The sequence below is a fragment of the Sturnira hondurensis genome, unplaced genomic scaffold (genome assembly GCF_014824575.4).
Source record: "Sturnira hondurensis isolate 20B ecotype Veracruz unplaced genomic scaffold, ASM1482457v3 Scaffold0001872, whole genome shotgun sequence".
NCBI lineage: Eukaryota > Metazoa > Chordata > Mammalia > Chiroptera > Phyllostomidae > Sturnira > Sturnira hondurensis.
This window is the reverse complement of record NW_028074503.1, coordinates 23,114,742-23,142,666: the sequence shown is the minus strand read 5'-3', so window position 1 is coordinate 23,142,666 and position 27,925 is coordinate 23,114,742. Positions and strand designations below refer to the sequence as shown.

Genomic DNA, 27,925 nt, shown 5'->3' with positions numbered 1-27,925 from the left:
GCAGAATAGAAAATTTGAATCTAGTAGCTCAATGGATTGAGTGCGGGCCTGCGAACCAGAGGATCGCAGTTCGATTCCCAGTCAGGGCACATGCCTGGGTTGCAGGCCAGTTCCTGGCAGGGGACACATGATACATTGTATGTCCCTGGCAGAGGCAACCATACATTGATATTTCTCTCCCTCTCTCCTTCCCTTCCCCTCTAAAGATAAATAAATAAAATCTTTAAAAAAAGAAAATTTGAATCTAAATAAAATTATTTTATTTTTTAAAAGATTTTCTTTCTTTCTTTATTTTTAGAGAGGGAAAGGGAAGAAGAAAGAGGAAGAGAAACATCAACATGTGGTTGCCTTTTGAGCGCCCCCTACTGGAGACCTGGCCCACAACCCAGGCAAGTGCCCTGACTGAGAATTGAACTGGTGACCCTTTGGTTCTCAGGCTGGCACTCAATCCATTGAGCCACACCATCCAGGGCTAAATAAAATTATTTTAAAAGATGCATGTGAGCAGACTGAATCCTACCTATGTCCTTTTCTTGTTTTCTTCGTGTTACACATAAATCCTGTACTTGGGCCTCCTCGGGACCAGGCCTCACTGGGTTTTACTGAGTGTCGGCAATTAAACGGTTATGCCTCAGCCGACACAGTGAATCTGGAAGAGAGAACGCTCTCTGTTCAGAGGTGGCTTTTCGCCTACTTACCCTGGTGTTTGTGTTGGCTGGAGTAGAGCCCCACATAGAAAGGGGACTTGGAGGAGAATGCCAGCGAGATGGGGGTGGGGCAGGGGGAGGATGGGCAAAGGCCTCAGATCTACAGAAAGGACCCTCCCAGGAAAGGGCCCCAGAAAGGGTGGTGGGGCACCACTGGGCCCAGCCCCCGATAGTGGCTGCACAATGCTCAAGTCTTTCGGTTTCCCAGTACTAATGGCCAGGCCAGCGGAGAAGGGAAAACACCATGCAGCATTAAAAGCTTCTCTCCTGGGCTGGTGGTGGGCCTGGCAAAGCCCCAAAGGCCATGTGTTTGCCTTTCCAAAGGTCAGCACCACCCTGGGCAGCCTAAGCACGAGTTACTGCACACCCACGGTTGCCAGGGGCAGGCCCACCACTCGGTGCTCTTTCCCACCAGGGCGGCCAGGGCAGCCCTGGGTGCCCTGCTTGCAGGCGCTGCTGGCCACAGTGAGGGAGGAACAACCCACAAGCCTAGGTCTTCTTCAGCGAGTTCCCTCTGAGGTCAACTGGTCCACAAGGTACTTTTTCTAGCCCAGGGCCTGCCTGGCACGCCCTGGACCCTCCACAGATGTTTGCTGTTAACTCCCCAGGGAGTTTTCTGGTGGAAACGCCAGATTGGGACTGGGCAAAGCACTCTCACTAACAAACCCTGACTTCTGCAGTTTACCTTGGAAAGAGAAGACTACTGAGTGGTTGCTGTCCTTGATTTACTTCAGGTAACCAGGGCTTGGGGCTGCGGCCACAACCCAGGGCAGACATACACGAAACTGCCTTTCTGCAAATGCAAGAAAAATCTGGACAGGGAGCACGTGTGATGGTCCTGGATGCTGGGGTGGGAGGGGGCGGGGAGGGGCGGGCTGGGCCAGAGATGTATGAGCAAGAGGCGGGGCCTCCACGGACCATCCCCGCCCTTTGAGGGGTGGTGAGGTGGTCTTCGAGAGGAGCATGTGGCTAAATCAGGCGTGCCCCTCAGTCCTATTCACAGAGCATTGCTAAAACCCACTGCATCACTTTCAACATCCCTGCCTCAAAGGCAAAAGAAAAATGAAAATTAATCTGATTAAAGTTGGCAGCATTCACAGGAAGGACAATTCTGGGATTTTGCCACATGTCTCCTCCTCCGCCAGCTTTGTAGGTGAAGAGATGGGGTTTGGAGCCCAGCGGGCGCAAGCTGGAGCTCTGGCTCTGTCACTCAGCTGTGTCACTGTGGGGACATCTGCCAAAGGGGCAAAAGTGTCACCTGCCTTACAGAACTCCTACCAGGACATGAGAGAAAGAGGTGAAGGCTGCAGAATCCCTGGTGGACATGAAACACTCGGCCAGTTAGCCCCTCCTGCCTCATGGACCAGAGCCCCGCCTGCCAATCCGATGGGGGCCTGCAGAGGCACCTGAGGGGGAGGAGCCAGGACCTTCCTCCTGCACCCCCAGATTGGCCCCCAGGAGTCCTGGCAGCTGTGCTTGCAGGTGGGGAGTCCAGGGAAGGAGGTTCCAAAACTCTGCCACACCCAGTTAGTTGCCAACCCGTTTCATAGCTGTTCTTGTCTTATCCCATTTGGACCTGGCAGCAGCCCTGTGAGGCAGGGAGGTGACAGGCTACTATTTCTGTCTTCCTCGATTTAGAGGTTCAGACAGGGACTGCGTACTGGGTGAGGTCACACGGGAAGTTACCCTGAGCGCTGGGTCTCAGCCAGTCCAGTGTTCTAACAAGATGGCTAATGTTGATTGAGTACCAGCACATTCTACCACATTCCCCTGCAAACACAGCTGCCAGGACTCTCGGGGGGCAGATCTAGGGGTGTAGGAGGAAGGTCCAGGCTCCTCCCCCTCAGGTGCCTCTGCAGGGCCCCCCATAGAGTCGGCAGGAGGGGCTCTGGTCTCCAGGGCCCACACTCCCCAGAGTGTGACTAGATGGTCAGACATGCAGCAGAAGCGACATCATACCTGTTCCAGGTCTAGGCCTACAGAAGGCCTGGCAGCTTCTGCCCTCGTGTCCTGAGGGAAGCCAGCCGTCTGGAAATACGGCCAACGGCAGAGGAGGAGACCACCAAGCTGAAAGGAAGCCCCAGCCAACCACACCGAGAAGCACAGAGGGTCCCAGGAGGATCCGCTCTCCTTCTCTCCCTCTCTCTCTGGTCCTGTTTCTCTGAAGAACCTGCCTAATCCAGGCTCCCTGAGGCCAGGAGCCAAATACAATTTGCCTTTGCCCCTCAGTCTACACAGTGTCCGGCTCAGACTTGCAGAAGCAGAAGACTGGAAAGCACCCAAACATCCAGAAAGGGGCAATGGGAGAGTAAATGGGCGGACAGTCATATGACAGAACAGCGTGCACTCAGAAAAAAATAAGGGGGCTCACAATTCACTGACACAGACGAGGTCTACAGAACATGGTTCGGCGAACGGAGCGAGGTATGGAATGGCCTTTTCAGTGGGAGCCCTTTCATGCACGAAGGGGGAAAATCAGGATGTATTCCTTGCAGTGCTACAGTGTGGCTATGTTTTTTAAGGAGAGCTCTTATTTATCCTTTACAGAGCTGTACTGAATTATTTATGAACAAAATAACACGATGTCTGGGGTTGGCTTCCAATTATCCGTGGATGGAAGAACGGACGGCAGAAAAGAATCAAGCTTGGCTCTGAACTAAGAAGTGATTCTTACTGTGATTCATTATGTTATTCTGTTTCCTTTTACATCGTTTGGAATTTTCAATAATAAAATGTTTTTTTAAGANCCTTTACAGAGCTGTACTGAATTATTTATGAACAAAATAACATGATGTCTGGGGTTGGCTTCCAATTATCCGTGGATGGAAGAACGGACGGCAGAAAAGAATCAAGCTTGGCTCTGAACTAAGAAGTGATTCTTACTGTGATTCATTATGTTATTCTGTTTCCTTTTACATCGTTTGGAATTTTCAATAATAAAATGTTTTTTAAGAAATTGTTACCTCTAGGGAGGAAGCAGGGCAGGAAGGAAGAGGGTGGCTGGGGACAGAGAGAAAGCACGGCTTCCACACAGGACAGAACACCATGCTTCCCTTTTCCTTGTAATTACTGACGTGAAATTTACAGAACACATTAATCACTTTAGGCATTTTTAAATACATAATCCAGCCGTATTTGGTATGTTCACATTGTTGAGTAACCAGCACCTCTATCTAGTTACAAGTCATTTTCATCACGCGGAAAGCAAACACGTGCTTAAGCCTTTACTCGCTGCTCCTCCATCTACCTGCCTCTCCCCCCCACCCCCCGCCTCCCATCCCTGCAAACCACCCACCCACCTGCGTTCTATCTCTATGGCTTCACCTAGTCTGGACATTTCATATAAATGGAACCACCCAGCACATGACGTTTGTCCCCGCGTTCTTTCACGTAGCATGTTTTCAAGGCTCATCCAAACGACAGCCTATATTAGCGCTTCATTCCTTGATAAGGCTGAATAACACAACTGCACAGATCCTCCGGCTTTCATTGGTCCACTCACTGGTTGATAGACATCTGGACTGTTTCCAGAGCATACCGTTTCACTTTGACTTTTTTTTTTACTTTATTTTTTTAAACTCTGTAAGTGTATTGCCTCTTCATGCAAATTTTAAAACTTAAATTTCTATTAAACAACAAATGTGAACCACAGAAAAGGGTGGGGACACAGGGACAGACTCGTTAAAGAGTTATGAAGCAGGCAAAAAAATGAATCATTAAAAATCTAAAGGAAAAAGTGGATAATAAATTATAATTACTTGAATCTGGGGTATGTGCTTACACTACACAATTTTTGTACTCTGTTTAAGGACAAAAGCCCCCCTGGAGAACTTATCTGGGGTAAAATGCCGGGAGAGCGGACAGAGAATCCGGGCTGGATTGGGAGGCAGGCTGGGCTGTGAGGGTCTCCACCCCAAGCGAGAGCCGAGCCTTGTGCGATGACATTTCTTGCTGTCACGTACTGCCCAAGTTCCTCGTCTCCCTGACTAACTAACAGGGAGGCTGGGCTTCTATTTCCTGGGGTCCACCCAGAGCACTCAGAATCTGGGGAGCAATGGGCATTGAAGTGGATGTGTCCTGGCGGATGAAGCGCTGCCCATCTGGGGACCCCGGGAAGGACTAGGGACACCTTCCACGGAGGAGGCTTGCGGAGCGGAGCAGCCAGGGGCATCCGATCGCTGTTTGGTGCTGCGCCTCTCACTGAGAAACCTTTGGAAGAACCGCATCTGCTGCTTTAAAACAAAAGGTCCATAAATAGTAGTTTAGGAAAAAGGACTCTGAGCGTGGAGTCATAAGACACAGTTTTAGTTGTAGCTCTGGCCCTGGGTAAGTTACCTGCCCATTTTCCAGATGGAAATAATAATTCTTGCTCCTCCCTGAATTCCTGGAATCCAGAGATAATTAGGGCTTTGAGCGCTTCTGAAGAAGGATGCCTGGAAACACAAGGGCATATCATGATTCCTGTGGCCTGGGTGGATGGAGCGGAGACTGAGAGAAGTCAGCACACGTAACAGCTCAGAAAAGGAATCTAGTCTTCTAGATTTTATCTAGAGGGAGGGCAAGAGAGTCTGAGAAGCTAAACAAGCTATACACCACCACTACGAATTCATATTTATACAACTGTTTGTGGTCTATGGTCCCATTTGATCCTTGCCTCAAAACTGCAGGGGTGGGGTCTTTCCCTTTCTGAGGAAGGAGCAACTGAGCCTCCAAGAAGAGCCCAAAATGACTTGTTTTAATCCAGGGTGCAGCCAGGCCCTAGACTATGCGCAGTCCTGCTCTCCACTGAGATGCGCCCCGGTGCAGCACCTGGGCCTGCTGGTTGCTACTCAGAACTGGAGTTGCCCTGTGTCACTGTCTCATGATTCTGCCCCTTTAGCAGCATCTCCTAAGAGCCACATGGTGCTGAGCACTGCAGGGGAAGGTGGAATACGGAACCAGGCTCTCAGGGAGCTGCTGAGGTCCCTGAGGTCCCTTTTATGACATGCGATGGCAGAGGCTGCAGGACCTCCCCTCAATTTCCCTTTTCCCATTCTTTCTCACTAGCAGAACCTTGGGATATGTATTCAGCTGAAAAACCACCTTCCCCAGCCACATTGCACACATGGATGACCAACAAAAACTGATCTCAGTTCTTCCTCCTTCTGGCCTGGAATGCGGCTGTGATGGCTGGTACTCCAGCGACTACACCAGACCATGAGGTGACCTTGAGGTTTCTTGAGTAAAGTAGTCACATGCAGAAGATGGTGGAGCAAAAAAGATGGAAGTGAACCAGGTCCCATGGAGCCCACACACCAGCTCTGACCAACCTACCCCCAGGCCTCTTTTAAGCGAGAGAGAAATAATCTGTCTAAATAACCCTGGCTAGGGCTGGTCTCTGTTACTAATCAATACACATGGGTTGTTCTTTGAGTTGGCTGATGCATCTTAGACAGCAAAGGCTACCGGGCTCTGGAGAGATCTGTGCTGGCATGGAGGGGCCCAGAGGCAGCCACAGCCTGGAAAATCACCGGGCAACTTGGTGTGCAGGGACAAAGGGCACCCAAACCTCACAGTGGAGTCAAAGAACAAATCCTTCTGCCTGGAGGCCAGTGAGAGGTCTGCATAAGCCCTCAGAATGCCATGTAAAGGGGAAGGGGTGCAGCCAAGGGGTGGGCTGTGTCCACCCAGCACTGTGGTCCCTCGAGTCCAAGGCACCTGTTGTGGGGTCTCTTACCCCAACGTGTACCTCAGAATCCTGGGACAAGGTCTGCTTTCTCACCTCCACCTGTGTGACCTTCACACCCTGGCCCCTGCCCAACTCCCCAGCCCAGTTTCTAGCCTCCCTCCACTCTGCTCAGAGTTTCCTTCCTTGTGACCGAGTGGCCCCCACCCGTGCACATTTTCACCACCAGGGTTTTGCATGTAGTGTTCCCTCTGCCTCCAGCACTCCTCTCCTCGCCTCTGGGCCAGACAGACAGCCCTGCATCCTTTGGTTCAGCTGTCAGCTTACTCAGCACTTCTACAAGGAGCCTTCCTGACTCATCCAGCGGGACCGGGCCCCTCTCCAGGGCCTCGCACCGCAGCGCCCTGGGCGTCTCTGGTGTGACAGTGTCTGCCCCACTGGTTGGTGCAGCCCTCAGAGCAGGGGCTTTTTAGAACTGCACTGGAAGGGGACAACCATATGGCCCTCGGTACACAGCAGTGCCCAACACACAGTCGACTGATGGAAGAACAGGACTCAGAATCTAAACACCAACCCGCAACAAGCTTTATTGAACCTGAGCTTTCTCTGACCTGCATGACAAATGTTCTTCCTCCCAGCACTTGTTGGCTTTTACACTTTGAGAATCATGACATTCTTCCCTGCAAATGGACCAGTCACACATGCATTTCCTGGTGGTACTCACTCTCCCCTCCTCTCGGGTAGATAAGGGCCTCCTTTTGGCCTTTACTACAGGGAGACTAGAAAGTGCCTCAATGACCTTGGCCATGTTTGCAGCTCTGCTACAAGTAGAATATGTGCAGGTTAAAATTGCTAACACGAGGCTTGGGCAACACTCAGTATCCTTTTGTCGGGGCCTCCTGGCCCTCTGAGCTGACAGGGGGCCAACACGATGACCCCCGAGCAATACAGGAGTTCAGGCAGGGCAGGGTTGGGTTGCTGCCAGCACAGATCCAATGCGGGCTCCTAGGCTGGCAGGTAAAATGCCTCAGCCCCAGGGCAGGCCAGGCGCTCAGTGCCGCCCTCTCCCAGGTGGGGTCCTGGCCACATCTACCTGCAGCAGAAGGCTCCGGGGACCCACAGGGTCTCCACTGCTTCCATCATCAGCTGTTGTAAACTGCGCTGGTCTTTGGAGGAGGGAGGTGCTGTGATATTTTAATTACAGGCTGTCTCCCCTGCTTTTAATGGCTGGGCTCTGACAATGTAGTACTTTAATCACACGGTGTTAAATCAAACCACTTTTTAAGTATACTAGTGAGGTTGGGTGTTTAAAGGAAACCTGTTATGAAAGCTTTTCTAAAGCAAGTTAATTGAACTTTTTTGAAGTTCAGGTTTTCTGTTTGTTTATGAAGTTTATATTTAATTGAATGTAATTCAGGTTTTCTGGGTGCACGGCATCATTCCCTCAGCCCAATCTCTCTGTGGTGCCCACCTCCCCCAAATCGAGTCTGATTTCTTACAGTCCTCACTCCCCTCTTCCTCTAGGAGAGCGCCATTGCACTCGAAACTGCACGTACTCTGGAAATTCTGAAAGAATGTGCCAGGGGTTCATTGTGCACCCCCTTCCCAATTTGTGTGTTGGAGTCCTCACTCCCAGTGCCTCAGAATGTGACTGCACCTCTGAGCAGTGCCTGTAAAGAGGTGATTAAGGAAAATGAGGTCATTAGGTCATTAGGGTGGGCCCTAATCCAACAGGACCGGTCTCCTTACAAGAAGCGGAGATTAGGACACAGATGCACACAAAGGAAAGGCCGAGTGAGGGCGCAGGGAGAAGACAGCTGTCTACCTACAAGTCAAGGCCTCGGGGAAACCAGACCTGGGACACCAACACCTCGGTCTTGGACGTCTAGCTTCCAGACCCCTGAGAAAATGAATCTGTGTTGGTCAGGTCCCCTGGTCTGTGGCACTTGGTTATGGCAGCCTGAGTGGACTGTCACAGGAGAGCCAGGCAGTGCCCAGGCGGGCTATGTGGTCCTGGACCCTGTGTGGCTCCGGCTCTGGCTCAGGGGCCCATCAGCTTCTTTACCTGGGCAGGGGTGGGGGTGGGTATAAGGGGTAAAGGCAAGCAATGGGCAGTGTGTCTCCTGAGCTCACCTTCCTCCTCTTTGGTTCTCATTTGCGTGGATGACGTCATTTACCCACCAGAAAAGGAGATTCTCTCTCACTCTGGCTGCCTCTGAGGTACAGGAAGCCTGAGTGAGAAGGGGATCCTGACACCAACAGCTGGTTTTTTTCCTGGAATTAACAGTCTACTTTTTTTTCTTTAAAGCTCTGTCACATGTATTCTTCAGGTTCAGACTCACAACAAACCTGTGAAGTAACCAGGATGACAGCTTCTTATGTTCATTTTAGAGACGGAGTAAACTGAGGCTCACCACAACTGAGTGATTGATTGCGACCCCACGAGTTGGTGGGCAGGACCCCAGACCCCTGAACTCACACCCACCTGCTCCAGCTCCCTCCCACTGTCATTGATGCTGCAAACACTCAAAAACACCACCACTGCCAGGTCACTCTCTGCTGCAAAACTTCCAAAGGCTCCCAGGTGGGGACCACATCAAGAACCCCCTTGCTCATACTCCCCCCTGCCCTTCTAACCTCTTGCCCCCCATCTTGAACTCTATTGTGAAAAACCATTCACGCAGCCCAATGGTCACCAGCAATGCTCATGTTACCATCTTACTGAGAACGCCTTTCCCCACTTCTTTCCCACTAGTAGCCTAGGAGCCACCGTCTCCAGGAAGCCTTCCCTGAGTGCTCTGAGGTCTTTCCACAGTGCTCTCAGGCCCGGTCATATGAGGTGACTCTAAACAGACTTGTCCTTATTTTGTTTGCAAATTGCTTAATTTCCCAGATGGGGAACACATCTTCCTGCAAACCCTGCGGACCTGGGTGCAAAGAACATACTCAGTAACACCTGCTGTTCTGTCGGAAAACCAGTTGTGGATGTTACCCCTGCAATGTAAACATGTTCCAAAATAGCTGTTTACAGGCTCAGCTCCTCGAACAGAATCTCATTCTTCTCCGACTTCTGCCACATTGCAAGAGTGCTGGATGTCCACCCTGTCTGACTGGCCACAGGTGACACTATTCCTGCTGCTTCCCTCTGCCCCTGGATGTCCCAGCTACCTCCACCATCCCTGCCCCTCCTCGCACGGCTCATGATCCTGAAACCAAGGCCAACGTGAATGCAGGGGTTACTATTTAAAGAACTGTGGGTGTTTCTTTAAAGATGTCCCCTGGTTATTCTAAGACTAGCTGGCACCAGCATTTTTGTCTGTTTTCTTTACTTGCTATATTCCCAGCTCCTAGGAAAAAGTTCGGTATATAGTAACTACTCAAAAATATGTGTTGAGTAATTTTGTTGTCTAAATGATACCATTACCTTCAGCCATACCTTGAGCCAGGCAGGCCCCTGGCAGTTGGGTACTGTAAGCCAAATGAGAGTGCCCAGGAAGGACGTCAGAGGCATAACTCCAGCATTGCTCATTTCTTCAAAAGTCTCTCTCCTGTTATCTACCCAGAGCTATCCCCAAGGGGTGTGCCTCAGCCTTCCCAAAGCTATCATTTCCTTCTGATGAAACAAAGAACCGGAACCCCGACCCCCAAGGGCATCGCCTCTCAGAGGCCGTCTCCGAGAGCCCCAGCTGCTGTCCCTCCCAGCTGTCACCTCCAAAGCTGAGCAGCTACACAGGGTGGCTACCCACACAGCAGGGGAAGGAGGTCCCTGCCGCTCCGTGACTGGAGGGCCTCCTCTCTGCCCCTAACCCCTGTGAGGGCAAATCCCCCCATACAGGAGACACCTGGGCCATTGAAACATCAACTCCTCCCCCACAGAGGGCCTCCCTAGAGGACTTGGCCAGTCCCGGGACTAGTTTTGGATTTTACCTTCTCTCTCTTCCTCACCAGATTTTACCTTCTCTCTCTTCCTTCCCCATAATCTTTGGGGAAGATTATGAGGTGCCACCCACTGGCAGGGACCCAAAGGCAACCAGTAAGGAGAGGGCATTCTGCCAAAAGCAAACAGGAGGCGGCCCCTGCCTCCGATGGGTCCAGCACTGGAGGAAAAGGCTGCGTTCTCGGAAATTGCAGGAACATCCCCAACAGGGCAGCTGCACCTGAAGGGTATAGTGCAGGAGGCTTCTGGATACACCAAGATGCAGGAGATGCCAGAGGTCTGCAAATCTCTGCCCTGTGCCATGGTCAGAGGTGGGGTCTTCCCCCCTGCCCAGGGGGTCCGAGCCCCCAGTCTCAGATGATGTCCCACAAAGCCTCTGAAGCCTTCCTACATTACTGTGTAGCAAGTCCAACACCTGGCTCCTGCGACCATCCTCCCTGCCTCTCTCTGCCCTTGCCCACTCCCCTCCAGCACCTGTGACTTCCCGCTGCTCTTCAAATGGACCACATTCCTCACCCCTCTCACCTACCCCTACTTCCTGCAAGACTCTGCCCCTACTACCCAGACTCACCCTCTAGCCCCTCCAGCCCCTGGCCCTGCTTTACTCCTCTTCAGAGCATGGACTCCTGTGCTTGCCCGAGGTGGAAAGTGCCACGAGGCTCCGTCCAGCTCACAGCTGCACCCCCAGCAGCTAGAATGGGGCTTGGCGTATTGCAGTACACGCTGGCCAAACGAATGCGTGAACTCCCCCTTCCTTTGCACACCATGCACTTCCCCTGCAGGCTGGTGTATTCCTGTGTGTGTGTATGTGTGTGTGTGTACCTGGTGACACTTGAGAGGGGAGTAAGTGAGGCAGGTAAGGAAGCCAGAATGTCCTGGGACCGTAGCCTCAGTCTGTAAAATGGGCTGGCTTCACTGGCTGTGAGCTAAGAAGCCCGCAGAGCACACCAAGATCCCTGAATGGAGGTTCAGCTCTATAAGAGGTCTCATGTCTACCCTTGACCTCCTGGTCGGCCCACCCTGGCAACAAAAGGGCCCGACTTTAGGAGACTGGATTGGCCCAGGAGACTCACAGTGCAAGACAGCCACAAAGCCACACGTGCAGGCACAGCCTTCCCACCTTGTATGACACTTACCTGGGCACAGGTTAACTGCGTGTCTAGATAGTGTGCCCAAGCCACGTGACCCACCTGTCCCCTGCAGCATCCCACACACAATGGGGGGAGGGACTCTCTGCTAAGACCCCTCCTAAGAGCTCACATGTCCCGTCACCAGGCACTGTCCTAACCATATGTCACAGCTCACTTCAGCCTCAAAGTGGCCCTATGAGCTAGGCACTCTTATTATCCCCGTTTTAAAGAACTAAAGCACAAAGCAGGCCCCTGGTGTCTAGGGCTGGTTCTGGGTGGTGGTGGAAAGGACACGAGAGGGTGATACAGAGGGCGTGGCCTGGGGTCCCAGCGAAAACTGCGAAGTCCTGTGTGAGACTTAATCTCCGGGAGCATTTTTGCGAAGCAGCCGTAATGACGACACCTGCCCACCCCACATACAAGGCACGAGAGCCCGGGGCTAATTCTGAACTATGACACACAGGAGTGGCACCTGGTGTTATTAAGGGATGCCACAGCCCCGGCGACGTCCCAGCTGTTTCCTTCGGGAGAAGGGAAGGAAGAGCTCTGGACAGCCAGGAAACACCAACTAAAGCCGGACACCCTGCCAGGGAGGATTGCCCCGGAAGGCGGTGACGCAACAGAACGGTGACGCTGACCGTACACAGAACATGCAGCAGATGAAATCCAAGCTAATTGCACAAAGTGACTTTGCCTAACCACAAACCAACCAGCTGCTAGAAATGGGGAGAAGAATACAATGTGCAAAAATTAATGTAGTGTTCAAGTCGGGAGGTAGACTGATAGATGAGTCTTCCCTTCAGGTGTATTTTAACGCCATAGCAGCACCATATTTTCATTCTATGTTTTAATTAATTAATTAATTTATTTATTTTAGAGAGGGAGGGGGGAACATCGATTTGTTGATCCACTTATTTATGCACTCATTGGTTGATTCATGTGCCCTGACCAGGGATGGAACCCACAACCTTGGTGTATTGGGAGGATACTCTAACCAACTGAGCCACCTGGCCAGCATGTGCACTATATTTTCAATAACATTTTTGAGTTGTTGCAAACATAAGTACACACACTAATAAGGTATCGTCAGTGAGAAACGAGCTTCTCCTTTCCAAAGTGTTCTCCCCAAATCAAACAGCTTCATTTCATTCAAGTACCTGCTGTTTCTAGTATCCTGTTAGATGAAGGAGGCCAAATACTCTTCTAGAACAAGCTAGAGGAGAGCCAGGCTTCGGGGACCTCCACTGAGGCCTGGGGAGGGGGCCGTCTGTAGTGCACAGAGCACCCCAGGGACGGGCCTGTACCTACCACCCCACCCCAGCAGGGCCTCCATCTCAATCACAGGCCTGAAAGACCCCTGCTTGCATTCCAAGGAGCAGGCAAAGCTTTTGGGAAAGAGGGGGTACCAGCCACTCCCACTAAAGCCCATTTCACTTGGGGACCTTCTGGCCCCTGGGCCACCTGATGATCAACTCCGATCCCGCTCAAACAGGCAGGACCACAGAAAGAGTGGCCAGCAGAAAAGCTGGGGCCTGAGAACAAGGAAGATCCCAGTCTGGATAAACCCAGAGAGAACCAAGAGTGGCCTCAACTCAGCCAGGAAGAAATTGGAGTCTTTTAAAAGGCTGGCCCCCCAGGGGAAAATCTCCAATGGAGAAGGAGTTGGAACTGCTGGTTGTCAAGCAAACGCTTTCACTATTTTAGGGGGGCGGGGGAAAGGCTAGGGAGCAGCGTGCTGCTGGCTGAGAGAAGAAGTAGGGCCAGGGACCCCAGGCAGAAGCAGAGCCCACACTAGGGGTGGCGGGGGTCCCAAGCACCACTGAGGCAGGCAGGGCCACGAACGAGGAGAAAAGGCAGAGACGGCACAATCCTGAGCACAGGAGACCTTCTGTACCTACGGGCAGAGGCCCATGGGCCAGAGGGAAGGGGCGCCTCCTAGAAATCAGGAATCTTCTTAAATCACTAACTTGAATGGGTAGCATGTGGACAGCAGCCAAAACAACAAAGAATAAACTCTCCTCCAAGATCCCAGCCACCTTCAAACCACCAAGATCAAGGTCTGCTTTCCACTGACAGGAAAAGTGAGTCACCCTTACCTCCCCTGGGTTCAGCCCCAAGGCGAGGGCAAGGCTGCACCCCTAAGACTCTCCCTTATGGGAAAGGGGGACTCAGTCAAGACAGCTAATCTGCATACGGGGAAGACCCCAAGGTCTCTGCCCCCCAGGCTCCCACCTCCTCAACAAATGTTGTGGCCCATTTCTCCACCCAGGGTTGGGGGCGCTAATTCAGGATTACAGGTAGGAGGGTGCCGGGAAGGTGACACCGAGTGGGGGAAGTCAGCCCTCGCTGAGTTTTATGGGTCGGCTCGGAGGTAAATCACTCCGGCCCAGGGAACTGGCTCCAGTCAGATTTACAGGTTTTAATGTTTGTTTGGGGCACTGCAATTAATTGAAGGGTGCCTCTTCCAGTTATTGTTCTGAAATGTGTACCTTGGACTCCGAGCACTCAATTTTATTGGCTTAACTATGGCCATCCAGAAATAGCACTTGTCTGGCGTCCTCATTCCCCGGAAACAGTGCTCTCGGTGGTTCCAGGCTTGAATTCCCAACAGCCAAGGGTCAATTCATCTCGGAGAAAGCAAACGAGCTAAAGTCGCCTGTAAAAGCTTAGGACCCAACTAATATGCTCACCTGACAACCTCCAGAGGTTGCCAGTCATGGCCCTGAAGGCCCTGGGGCTGCAGAGGGTAGGGGCAGAAGGTGAGAGTAAGATGTTGACCACCCCCAGGTCAGTTCCAGTCAGCCACCCGTCCACCCAGCTTCACATTAGGCTACCAGTAAGAACTCAGGAGCCAGGGTGATGAATTCAAGTCTTGCCTTTCCCTCCTAGTAGCTGTGACCTCAGGCAAGTTACTTCACCTCTCTGTTTATTGTCTCTACTTTTTCTTCTCTAAAATTAGGGTGATGATAGTAATCTTTATCTTCCTATGCTAAGTGAAAGAAGTCAGACAAAGACAAAATACCACATGCTTTTACTTATATATAGAACTTAAAGAACAAAATAAACAAATAAACAAAACAGAAACAGACTCATCTCAACTTTAACATAACTCTTCTAGATTACCTGTATTTGAGTAGCAAAACTTTGCCAGGCTTACTAGAGTGAGTTAGCTTTAAAAATACACCCCCTCGTTATTAACTTTAGAAAAGAGAATTTGTCATTGGTTGGAGAACGGATGTCAAACAGAACACTTTTCATTGCAGCACATGTGACGATAAAATGATCTTTCTAACAAACATAAGAACTGTCAGTGTGTTGAAGTTATTCAGGTGCCAATTAAGAAATTTCTGGTTATCAAAATCCTGAGTGACAGAAGTTACTGTTTAAAAGTCTAAATTCAACCACACTATCGTGGTTCGATTCTCAGTCAGGACACATGCCTGGGTTGCAGGCCAGTTCCCAGCAGGGGACTCACGAGAGGCAACCATACATTGATATTTCTCTCCTTCCCTTCCCCTCTAAAGATAAATAAATAAATAAATCTTTAAAAAAAAAGTCTAAATTTGCTAAACAGGTGGTTTAGGAAAAAAACTAAAACCTATATCCCTGGCTTTACAAAAATATTTACTAAGATTGCCTTTAGGTAATGACCATCTTTTGTGCATTCAAGTTATAATCATATGTATAAAAATTTCATGTAGATAAACCTTTAGAAACCTGCCTTTGTTACAGGAAGGAGGCAGCCTTGGGCCGAAATTGGACATGTATTATTCAAAACGTTCCCGAGGCCAAGAGACACAAGCCCAACCCAAACTCACTTACGCTGCACTTCCCAAATCCAGAACTTTGTTTGGTCTTGTCTATCACACCTGTGTATCAGTTGTAATACTATCCTTGACCTTGTATGGACTTCTTATTAAACTTAGTTTCCTGCTAGCAATAATGAAATCACAAGTTTTTTCTCTAATACACATTTACACAGATACATGGCCCTAAAGTTGTTGTAAGTTCATGGACATTCAGCGGGAAATCAGCCTCTACTCCATCCATAGTGTGAATGCCCTCCTTTAAGACATAGCGGGGGTGGGTGCCGGTTACTGAAGAGAGAACCAGCCCTTAATTTGTTTTCTCACTGGCAAGTGTGGTATGTGACCTTGGCCATATCACCTGCCTTTTCTTGCCTCAGTGTCCCCCAGAAGCCTTGCATTGACCGGGCTAGCTCCCCAGTCACCTCACAAGACCAGCAGGAGTAATAACCCCTGGTGTTGCTGACAAAAGCATGAAAGGAGGTGATAAAGGATGACCACCCACCCACAGCCATCAGGGGCACTCGGAGTCTGTGCACCCACCGTGAGCCGAGACATCCAGTGGGCCTCTCTCCTCTGGGCCAGCTGGGTGCTCTCGTGGGGAGCCTGGGATCCCAGCGATTGAGGTCATGAGCAGGTGGCTGGGGAACTAGGATCTGAGTACTCAAGTGGCTCTAAAACCTATTACAGATACTTTAAGTAAACTTGGCCCTAATGAAGTAACTAAAATCACTCAAACCCTGTGGGGATGAACTGGGAGCTAGACTCTGGAGGTCTACAACCAGGTCCCTGAGAGTGTCCCTGGGGCCCAGCCAAACGCCTTCTTGTTCTTCCACCCTCTCCTCCCCTCCCCATCCCCCAACCCCAGCCTCAAGGGAAGTGGAAACTAGAGGACTAGAGACACAGAGGGCTGTGCTCCATCTGGGCTCCCAAGGTCATGGCCCTGTGGCTGTTTCCTCTCTGACATGAAGGAGGCTGCCGCCAACCACCTTTGCTTTACCCAGAGAAAGGAGACACATTACCTCCCTCACCTGCCGCCCTTTCCCCTCCCCCCTGCACACCCTTCTGCGGATGGAACGGGGAGCCCACATCCTTAAAAGACTTGGAACACAGCCTGGCACAGGGTAGGGATAATTTCTACCTTACTGGACAAAACCACCAATTTTATCAGGAAGGAACAAACTGCCGAACCATAGGTCCCACTGGCCAAGTCAGGCCCGTCTACAGCTGCTGCCTCGAGTGCAGGCAAATGTGGAGGATGACGTCATAGGGATTCTTCCTGGCTATGCTTCAGGGGCCCAGCACTGGGAACCTCAGAAAGAGGCAGTTGGGGACCTTCGGTATTAACTCATCCAATCCCCGAGGTCATCCAGATATGAAGTGACTTGCCTAAGATCACCCAGGCGGCAGTCGGGGCAGACCTAAGACCAGAGACCTTTCCACAACAAGACAAGGAGACCTCAGCGTTGCTTGTCGATCCCTGTGCGTGCGATAGTTAAGAGGCAAAACAGGAGCAGAATGGGCTACGCCGCTTCTTAGCTGTGTGGGAAAGTCCTTAACCTCTCCGTGTCCTCATTTTCTCATCGATAACATAGAGGCTGTGAAGGCTCATTAAGATAACACAGGTAAAGTGCTCACTAAGTGCTTAAATACTGTCATACTTAAATGTTCGGTTTGTAACGTTATCCTTGGATTGCCCCAGGGATTCCGGAGAAGTCCCCCCCTGTCCAGTCCCTGAGGTGACAGACATCTCCCCCAGTGCCCAAACGTAGCAGGTCACAGAGCAAAGAGATCGGGTTTCAGAGTGACACAGGCCTGGACCCGTGGCCCGGCTGCCACGACAAAGCGACAAAGCGGCGCAGACAGAAACGTGTCATCTGTCAGTTCTGGGGGCTAGAAAGCCAAGCTTAGGGTACAGCGGGGCTGGTTTCTCCTCTGTCCTCGGCCTGAGATGGCTGCCTTCTCACCGTGTCCTCCTTCACACGTTGTCTCTCCGTCTGTCTCCACTCTGTGTCCCAAACTCCGCTTCTTTTAAGGACATCACATAATCCATGTTGGATTAGGGTCCACCCATAGGACCTCGTTTCACCTTAATCACCTCATTAGGTGCCTCACCTTCAAACACAGTCACATTCTGAGGTCCTCAGCTGGGGGTTCAATGTGCCTTTTGGGTTGGGGGTGGTTTTACAATTCAACCCATAACAGCACAATGGGTTGTTACCTCTCTTTCTCTTCAGGAAAGAAATACAGGGTGGGCAAAAGTAGGTTTACAGTTGTTCGTATGAGAATAACACAATAATTAACAAGTAACAAATAGGAGAATAAACTGTGTTTTATAGACTCACAACTGCAAACCTGCTATTGCCCCACCCTGTCTGTAAAAATCGGTAAATCTCATCCAGGGTCCTGTGCTGGGCCATCCCCACCCTGAACCAGTTCTCAATCTGATGGATGTCTAAGATGAGCAAGGGCTGTTCCTCATTTGATAATACGAATTTTGCTTTAAACGTGTTTTGCACGTGTCCTGCGGCCGGCACCGCCTAAGCCGGAGCCCTATGGGAGAGCCACAGATGACTCAGACTAGGACAGCACCTTGAAGGTGCCCACCGTCTCAGAACAGATCAGGAAGGAGCCGAGAAATGATGTGAGTACATGACAGGAAGTGCTACGTGCCCTAAAGATTTATGGACCAGCCTTGACCAGTGTGGCTCAGAGGACTGGGCATCATCCTGCAAAGCAAAGGGCCAGTTTGATCCCTGGTCAGGGCACATGCCAGTTGAGAGTTTAGTCCCCGGTTTGGGCATGAATAAGTGATGCTTCTCTCCCTCTTTCTCCCTCCCTTTCCCTCTCTCTAAAAAAATAAAACAAAATATAAAAATATTCTTTAAAAAAGAGATGTATGAACTAAGTACTGGGGTGAAAGAGAAAGAGAAAGATGACTATATGAGAAGAGTGCGGAAGAGCCCAGAGGGGACGGGTTTGCTCCAAGAGGGTGGCGGGTGGTCGCCCGTGGCCAGGTGTGGCAGGGAGGGTGGCATCTACCACCCTCCTCCCAAGGCCTGCCTTCCTAGGGCCAGAGTTCCCAACCAGCATGGGCAAGAGATCCGCCTCTGCTAGACACAGGTGCCCAAGCCACTCTCAGAAGCAATTTCTTCTTTCAATCCCCATGGTCACCTGCAAAGGTGACCACTGCCTGTCATCGACAAGCCAGAGTCTCAGTCCCTTGGGTACCTCTAGTCCTGCTGACCAGGCCACCATCCACATAGGCTGCCACACTCTGGACAGTCCTGTCTGCAGGGATTCCCCACCTGTCCCTAGTGGCAGGAAAGTTGGAGGGGCTACTTGGGGGAAAGGCCATAGAACCCACTTGCTGAGATCACACAAGGGGCCTTCATGGGACAGCTGGGGTCCTATGCCCCAATATTCCCCGTGGGCTAAGAAGAAATGATCACTAGAAAAAGCAAAACTAGAGTGAAAGAAAGCATCTCAGTGGTTGCCAGAATTAGAGGGGGGTGGGGTTTAAACCTCAAATATGTTGAGTTCTAAAAAAATTTTTTATTTCAATACAGATGATATTCCCCAAATAAATTACTAAAATCATATCAAAATTTGGTGAGGTAAATGTCAATCATTGTTTACCCACTTCCCTATAAGCAGAGTTCATCTCTTCCTATAGATGAGACAGAAAACACCAAGACTCACTTTCTCAAACGGGTATTGACCCATTTCTTTGCAATGGAACTCAATGGAAATTTCAGTCAGGGGACTCTGGGAAATTTTTCCCTCCCTGATAAAGGCACAAGGAGAAACTAGAAACTCATCTTCCTGCCTGCCTTCAGACACAGTTACACAAGAATGTGATGCCTGGAGCAGTGGTAGCCATGCTGTGACCATGAGGGGCCAAGCCTGAGGACAAATGCCAATATGCTGAAAATGGTAGCCTAGAAGGGTAGGGTGAGTCCTTGAAATGTTTACTGATCCACTGAGTTGACCAACCCCTATAACCCTATCTTCAGACTTCTGGCCATTCGAATCTACAAACGCCTTTTTAAAAAGTCACTACAAGTCCACTGTTCTTTTGCCAATGGCCAACACCCCGCAAGCCAGGAGGTTCTTCACCTTTCCAGACTTCCATGTCCAACCCCGAAACTGAGATCGTGGTGAGGAATAATGTCAGATAGAACCATGTGGCTGGAGACCGAGCCCCATTGGAATGCTGAGTCCTCAGTCCTGGCAGACACTTTCCTCTCTAGTCCCTAAACAAAATAGGAAACAGATGCTGGTTTCTTTTGTGGGTGAGCCCTTCCCCCCACCCCCCCCCCCGCCCCCCGTGCATCCTGCAGCATAAAGGATAATAGTGTCAGGTATGACCCACGAGCATGCACCCGCTCTGGTCCATGTGGCCATAAGCATGCATTTGTACAGGACAATCCCAGTTCACATCTGCATCCCAGAATGATTATTAACAGTACCCCCTTTTACTCTCAAAAGTCTCCTTTTCCACAAAGAATTAAGAGTCACCTCTGGCTGCTCAGGCACTTCTCTTTCTTCTCACCTAGTACTTCCCACATTATGCGAGCATGAGGCCATTCTGTCTTCCCCACCAAGAAGCAGACAGAAGGTGCTGCCAGTTCACCAGAATTCATCTCGCCTCATTCAGAGCCTGGGGCACAGCAGGCGTCCCTTGCACATCCGCCAAACTGAACCAAATGTGAACGGGGTGAGAGCCTGAAGCTACAGGATTGAGGCAAACCACTACAATGTGAGCATGAGGAACAATTTTTGGAGGGAGAGTAGGAGAAATTGGGTGCTTTCCCAGACTCCCTGGCCCTGCCCACTGAGCACTGCTGGCCCAGGGTCCTGCGTGAAACTGGCAGTGCACATCCGGGCGTCCAGCTGGCTGATGCAACCTCCCTGCAAAGGCAATCCATGCCCCTTGTAACCTGCCATGGCCCCGGTGAACAGCTGAACCTGCAGACGCCAGCCACCCTGCAGATGCAAAGGAACGGGAAGCTTCTGCTCCCTGAGGAAGCCCGGCACACTGCAGACCAACTCAGGAGACAGATAAACAGCACGCTCTCAAAAACACTTCGACTGTGAACGCCATCCTACTCGGTGACACACCAAGATGCAGATTCTCTGTGAGATCACTTTTTGGATCTCATGGTTGACAATTGTATCTCAGCAAATGCCCCACAAAATTGGTAAAGACCTGCTGGTCCTCCTCTGCCAGTGCTGAGGTCATGATGTGGCTCCCCACCGAAGAAGACCCTATAAGGGAACAGCACGGGGAATGTCAGCTCCGCCCAGGCCGGATGGAACCACACACATTCTTTCTGAATAACTTCAGGCTCAATTGTCATGGCTACAGTTAGGCATCTCCACGTCTCTGCTGCTCTGTCTCTCTCCCTCATGCAAGTGACTTTACTCAGCGAGGCACGCAGACAAGGCCTAGCACTGTGCCTGGCACATAATAGACACTCAATAAACACCAATTCCTGAGTCACTTCCTTAGAAGCCAAAGTGTATTCTGGGTGTTGGAGGAAAGAGCTTGCAGTGTGGGCTGTTGCTTCTCTCACAGCAATCAGAAAAGCACCCAACCAAAGCTTCTCGGAACTTTGACAGCACAGACTGCATCTATGCAGCCAGCTCAGCTAAACTGGCATGCCATCTTCAAAAGCTCCTTCTGGCCCTGGCTGGTGGCTCAGTTGGTTGGAGCATCATCCCATGCACCAAAAGGTTGCAGGTTCAATTCCCTGTCAGGGCAAAATACCTAAGTTGTGGGTTCGATCCCCATTCGGGGCACATATAGGAGGCAATCGATGGATGTTTCTCACATCAGTGTTTCTCTTTCTCTCTCTCTCTCTCTCCCCCACCCCCTTCCTCTCCCTCTGAAATCAATAAGTATATCCTCAGGTAAGAATTCAAAACATAACAAAACAACACATTCTGTGCTAAGTAAGTTAGGACGAAGTTGGCTGGACTGTCAGAGAATCTCAGCTGGACAAATTAAGGCCCTTCCATCCGAAGCCAAGGGGTGATGGGGGGGAGTGGGACTAGCTGGATGCTGGCTGAGGCTCACAGAGGACTGACCTTCCCAGCCACAAGGCCCTGTGGTAAGAGAAGGCGCTGCCTCATAGCCAGGACACTCCCAGCCGTGGGAAGCATCTGAGCAACTGCTGATACAGTCAGGACTGCCACACAGGGGGGATTGGTGAGGTGACCTCTACTATGTCTCCCCAGTTTGAAATTCTAGGAACTCAGACTCTGGACTTCAGGGAACCAGCAGGATGCTTAGTCTGGGGCATGAGCAGCAGATGGAACCTGCATAGGGCACCCTTAGGGGGAGCCTGGACAGAAGCCTCAGCTCATACCTGGCCTGAGTAGACAGCAGGGGACAGCAGTCTGGCCTTCCTGGATGGCTTGTCTGCTGGCTTCCGCTAAGAGATAAAGCCCCGGGGGCAGGAACAGCACCTTGCACAGCCCTGCACATGCCCCCCACAGCAGGCAGTTGTCCAGAAGACCCCTCTTAAAGGTTCTGAATGAGGCCTCTCTCTCCTCCTCCTCCTCCTCGCTCAGGCTACCCAGGTCCCGAATCTCTCCAAGGCTGAGACCCAAGTTAGTGAAGGGTGGAATGCCCACAACTCTCCCCGGCACCCCTGAGAACCTGGAGACGGCAGGCTGGAGGGCCCTGGTTTCCAGAGGCTTCATATGCTGATTCCTCCTCTTGGGGGAATCTCGGGATGACATCCAAAAGCAGAGCAGGCCCGAGCTTTCGAGTTCCCAGGGAACATTTTTCTTCGCCCTAAACCCAGACCAAGACTGACGGTCTCCCTCCCTGCACCCCGCTCTTACGCACCAGCAGTGGGCTGATGTCTAGTCTGTCCGTTCTCCAAGCATGCAAACCCTGGCAGGGGCCCGTTCCAGGCAGAGCGCTCCGTCCCAACTCCCAGGCTCGCCCCTGGCAGATGCTATGAGGACCCGACCCCCCTGGGTTCTGAGACCTGTAACCACCCCTCACAACCCCCATCCCCAGCACCGGCCTGGCCTATGCACAAGCTTCCTATCCACACTCACTTTCGAGTCCCCTGGTTTTTCCTTACATCTTGGGTCCAGCTCTTCTTTGAATGGATGCTAGTTGTATTTTATACGGCGTTTCTAGGTACTTGGTAGTTGGAAGGTTTTCAAGATTTTACTCCACTGTGGTACTAAAAATACTCTAAATTGGTGTTGGGATCCCCTCTTTGGACTTGTTCCTGGGAGCCTTCCCTGTCTGACCTTCCACCCCAAACAACTGACTTGCCACACCCCTGAAGATCCATAGGCATAGCCTGAACACCTACTATGTGCCAGGCACTATCTTAGGCCCCAAGGATTCAAAGTGGAAAAGACTGGAGCTCTGCCCCAAGTACATCAGTGCTATAAAAACGCAGTAGGGCTGGAAGAGGAGTACCCATTCTACTATTTAATATGAAGTCTACTCTGTGCCCAGGCTGTTACAGCTTTCTAGTGGCCTCACATGTTCATGCCCTGTCCCCCAGCTGGACTACCTGCTCCACACCTTCCCTGCCCTGTGCTCATGACCCCAGGGCCTGGGACAGCACCCTGCTCGCCGTGGATGTGAAAAATGAGCAGGCCCGTCCCCTAACTCACTCTCCTGCTTCCAGCTGAAGCTCACTCTTGGCTGTCACTAGATTCTGCCAGCTGGGCCTCCAGCATGACACAGCATCCCCGCCTGGCTTCCCTGATGACAGAGGCATGAGGCGTGACAAAGGATTTTCTGACAATGGGAGGAAGAGGTCTCCTCTTATTGTGTACGAGATCCCCACCAGGGTCCCTCAGCAGCAGACCTGCCCCCAGTCCCATGCCCGGGGCTGCTGCCCACAGCGCTTCCTCGGGTGTCTACCTGTGCATAGTGTTGTCTATAAGAACAACAGCAATTCTAGTTCAATGCATCTAACATTGAACTCCTCACAATCCTCCTTGCCACCTCAACCCGAGCTGACCTGCTCCAAGAATCAGAAGGTCACAGCTGGGTAAGGGCTGCCATCCACCAGGTCAGTGGGGCCAGAAACACGGAAGTCATTGGGTCTCCTCCCTCATCCCCCATAGCTAAGCAATCACTACAGACTTACTCTCAAAAAAATTTTAATATATAACCTTCCTCCACCCCCATTCACATTGCCCTGGTTGCAGGCCTCAGCCCCTGTGACCTGGATGCCCTACCAGTCTGCCACCTCCTCATCGGCCCTGCAGCTGCCCAGCTCCCAGTCACGTTCCCTTCTGCCCCAGGGCGCATGCCTCCACCCTGCATTGAGCCCAGGCCTCCATGCTCTGCCTGCAGGCTGAAAGCCAAGGTCCTCAGCCAGGCTCATCACTCCTCAGATCGGAGCCTTGCCTGCCTCTCTGCCCTTGTCCTCGACCTCACTGCTCCCGTCCCTTCCCGTGGCCAGACAGCCTCAGCCTCCACACCTTTGCACTTACCGTTTCTACCCATGAATGCCCTTCTCCTCGACCCTCTCCTGGTCCATTCTCTTTCATCCACTCAGATGCAGCTCCTGTGTTATCTCCCTTAGGAAGCCCTCCCTGATCATGAGGCTAGAACAGGTGCCCCTGTGCATGCTGCTCTAAGGCCCTGGGAACTCGCTCTACTGCTGCCGTTACTGCACATACAGAATTTAACCACTTGCAGTCACCACACCACACTGAAGTTGATTGTTTAAGTGTGTCTCTCTGGCAAGACACTGGGCTCCTTGAACGGGGAGGGGGATGGGGAAGGGCTGTACCTGTTTACCATGGTAGCCCCAGGTTCTAGCACAGAATAAGGCACAGAAACAGAGCCAAAATACTATTAAGAAGCTCCTTCTAACTATAAGATGATCCACTGAACCTTCTTAGTCTATTCCACTTCCAGTGCAAACACCCACAATGCCATGGCCCCAGATGAAAACCTTCTCCAGGACGGCCACCAGCCAGACCTATTCCCAAACTCACCTCTTCCAGGAAGTCATCCCAAACTGGCCCCAGACCACTGCCATGGTGACTGCCTCCCATCCCTCATCCGACCCACCCCTGAGTGAACTAGCATTTGGCTGTGGACTCACGGCTGGCTATGACACAGCAGTGGACATACAGAAGTCAGAGGCCCTCCACTCACAAAACTATACGGGTGATGTGACACAGTGAACCCCCCTCTGCCCTGGGCAGTGGAGTTGAAGTCTGAAGACCAGGGTTCAGATCCCTGCTCTACTGCTTACTTGTGGCTTTGGAGGGTCACTAACTACTGAAGCTCATTCAGTTTCCTCATCTGCAAAACGGGAACAATGACAACAACCTCACAGGACTATTACAAAAAGCAGATGAGACCAGTCGTGTGAAACGCTTTGCAAAGCATAAAGCCAAACCAAGTGCCGGGTATTACCAGAGTCTCCAACACCAACCAACCCCCTACCCAGCTCCATGACCCCCCAGCACTGGTAGTTTCTGTCCTCAGATGAGTCGGGTGAGAATCAAACAAAACCCAGGAGTCTTCTTCCTAGAAAAATGCACACACACAACTGCTTTGCAAACACTCTCGGGAAGTCTGAGGACCTTGCCATGGGAAGGAAAAGCAAAAGGCCAAATTTCAGAGTGCTAGAAGGCCCCAAGGCCCCCCGCCCCTCCCAGATTCCTGGATGATGAAAGATGAAAAGATTCCTGGAAAGATGAAAAGATAGGGCAGGCGAGGCCAGGCCAGTCTCCAAGGAAAGCAGTCTCAACACTACAAGGTGAATTCCAGAGCCTTTCTAGAAGTGAGATAAGATACAGAATTCTAAACACTCTTTGGGGAGTAAGAACCCCACTTTCCCCCCCAAAGTACCATGGTGTAGAGAAAGACTGGACGAGGCATCAAAACCCAAGATTTCTTGTCCCACTCTGCCAGGGACTCCCAGCCACCTTGCATTAAGTCATTTCGTCCCTCTGGGCCTCGGGGTCCTCATATGGAGATCTGCTCATCAACAAGGCCTTCCCAGCTCGGGGTGCCTGGGATCTGAGGATGGATGTGTTCCCACCCTGTTCTGAACCGCAGCTCTGGCCTGGGTTAAATCCAGAAACAAGAAGCAGATGCTGATAGTCAGCGTGGTGGTAGTCGGGGAGGAGGCCACCATCATGGCATGACTCTAAATTAAACAGTGTGCAGGATGAGCTGGGAGAGAAGCCTGCATGTGAGCCGCTGAGCACAGGTGGCCGCAAGTCAGCAGTGAGACCTAGAGGTAGAGGATCCGCCCAAAAGAACATCGAAAGGGGCTGCCACATTGCTGGGCAAGCTACACAGAAATACCATCGTGTTTGGAGAATTCCCCAAAACTGCAATTTGCCCGTCTGTCTGTGCCTCCTGTTCCCTGTGTGGGCCCAGGATTCTCTCTCCATCCTAACCACCGCCTTCCTCGGGATCTGAACCGCAAACAACAGAACCTTTAAAACAAAGGCAGTGGACCCTGCAACTCAGAAGGAATTACATATAGGACAGTGCCAGGGCCCTAGAAGTGAGCTTGGGAATGACTAGATAAAAAGCAGACCCATGCTAAACCACCGACACAGACCTGGGAGACAGATGCTAAGCTCAGGCAGAGCTTGCGTGAGACACTGGCCAAAGCCACGGCCTATCTCTGAGACAGCAGCCTACTGCAGCCCAGCACAGCCCAGCAGTGCAGGGCCAGGACCACGGAGAACAACCTGTGAGCTCCTCNGGGCCCTAGAAGTGAGCTTGGGAATGACTAGATAAAAAGCAGACCCATGCTAAACCACCGACACAGACCTGGGAGACAGATGCTAAGCTCAGGCAGAGCTTGCGTGAGACACTGGACAAAGCCACGGCCTATCTCTGAGACAGCAGCCTACTGCAGCCCAGCACAGCCCAGCAGTGCAGGGCCAGGACCACGGAGAACAACCTGTGAGCTCCTCATCGCTCAGCAAAGTAAGCTGTTGGGTGGCTTCAGGGTCACTTCCCACCAGCTGCTTAACTTCTACAGCAGGGCACACAGAACCTCTGGACCCACCTGGGAGGTTCCAAACCGTCTGAACTCCAGGAAAACAAGGGACATTAGGCTTGTCTTCCTCTGTTACTTGCTTCTGCATTTGCTCTAGAATAGAACGGGCATTTTTGAGTCCCTTGCAACCAACCTATGTGAAAGCGATGAAGTCCCAGGGTGAGCGTTCTAAAATACTTATGAGTTGTTCCCTCCTACGGGGTCTGAATCATCTGTTTTGTTGCATTATAACTTAACTGTTTCTGCTATATTATCTTTGTGTGCCCCAAACAAAGTCGTGTATCTCGCTTAAGGTGGGTGCTCGATAAACATTTGTTGGACTTAAACATTTATCTCCATAGTCAGAATATGTTTTTGGCAGTCGGGGCCATGTATTAAATTTTCTTTGTATACATTTCAAGCTATACAAACAGGTAGGTGTCCAATACGTATTTGGGAATGAATGATTGATTAGCTGGCAGAACCTAATCATCTTTCTTCAGGCTGTGTCTGAGATCCCTCATGAACATGAACTCTGAGAAACACACACATGCACGTAGGAGCTCTTTGCTCTTTGCGGGGGCTTCCCCATCCCTGGAGCTGGAGGGGATGGGGAGTATAACCTGAGACGGTGTCTCGGGGGTCTACATTCTAAGTCTGACAGTTCCGAACTACAGAATAACCCTGGGATCCTATAAGAACTCCGCTAACACACCTAAATGAACACAGGCACGTGTGACATAAACATGTGCACCATATGGAGTTAGTACACATAGGCATGATTCTGGAATACACTGGATACACCCAAACTGATAGCGTATTTTCAGATGAGTGGTAATTACAGCAACACAGACTCCTTATTCTTTAGTGGCTACTGTTGTTAGGACTGGTAGCAAATCAAAAGTGTTTTGACAAAGAGTAATTAGCAGCACCACTGTACCCCCTTTCTCAGGTTCAGTACTTCCTGGTATACCAAGACCTACTCTAGGCGGGGAAAGTGGCCACTATTTCAACTAAAAGCCATAGGCTGAGAAGAGAAATTGCAAAGAGGGGAAAGTAGCCCTTCTCCCACTGAGAGTCATGGCACTTCGGGGACCTCAATATGCTTATCTGTAAAATGGGGTTAATACCTCCTACTTCAAAGGACCCCCTGAATAAATGCAATGATACGAGGGATGGGGGGCATTGCCCTGCAAAGTCATACAAACCTTATTACTATACTAGGGATCTGTTAATCACCGATGACACTGTGCCCCAGAATGCGGCACAAAATTACTGCCTCCAAGCGAGCCCAATCCAGGACACACACTTGACACAGCAGATGAGGTGATCTGTGTGCAAATGGAATCCAGTTTCTAACATTTAAAGGGAGTTTCCTCAGGCAACCTGAGTGCATCCTGCAAGGGGCTAGAATTTTCTCAGGTTTGTTGGGTGCATTCTGTTCTCCTGTAACTGAGTTTTCTTGAAAGCCAGGCAATTTCCTCTCGAGGTCCGAGCATGCTCACATTGGGATTCCTGAGGTTTTCTGCACAGGCTGACGCTGGGCCGGAGGGCAGGGGGCTGGACAGCCTGCGGCCTCTCCCGCCGGCTGGGCGGCACCTTCCTCACTCTTCTAGCTCCGCGGCAGCGGCGCTCGAGCCGTGTCACTTTCGCCCGCCAGAGCCGCCAGCC

At 51.2% G+C, this 27,925-nt stretch overlaps 1 protein-coding gene and 1 long non-coding RNA gene across 6 annotated transcripts in view; one reads left to right on the top strand and one right to left on the bottom strand.

Annotated features, from left to right (window-relative positions):
- The window catches only part of CTIF (cap binding complex dependent translation initiation factor), a 249,813-nt gene that overhangs the window by 219,535 nt on the left and 2,353 nt on the right, over positions 1 to 27,925 (bottom strand). The window lies entirely within an intron of this gene.
- On the top strand, positions 1,048 to 4,620 carry LOC118978511 (uncharacterized). Of its 4 annotated transcripts, XR_005064736.1 has the most exons (5): positions 1,048 to 1,441; positions 1,977 to 2,189; positions 2,346 to 3,131; positions 3,464 to 3,579; positions 4,517 to 4,620. It is a non-coding gene; the product is annotated as an uncharacterized LOC118978511 (long non-coding RNA). The 4 variants fall into 4 exon arrangements; XR_005064744.1 differs by lacking the exon at positions 3,464 to 3,579; XR_005064731.1 differs by lacking the exon at positions 4,517 to 4,620 and having other exon boundaries at positions 3,464 to 3,635.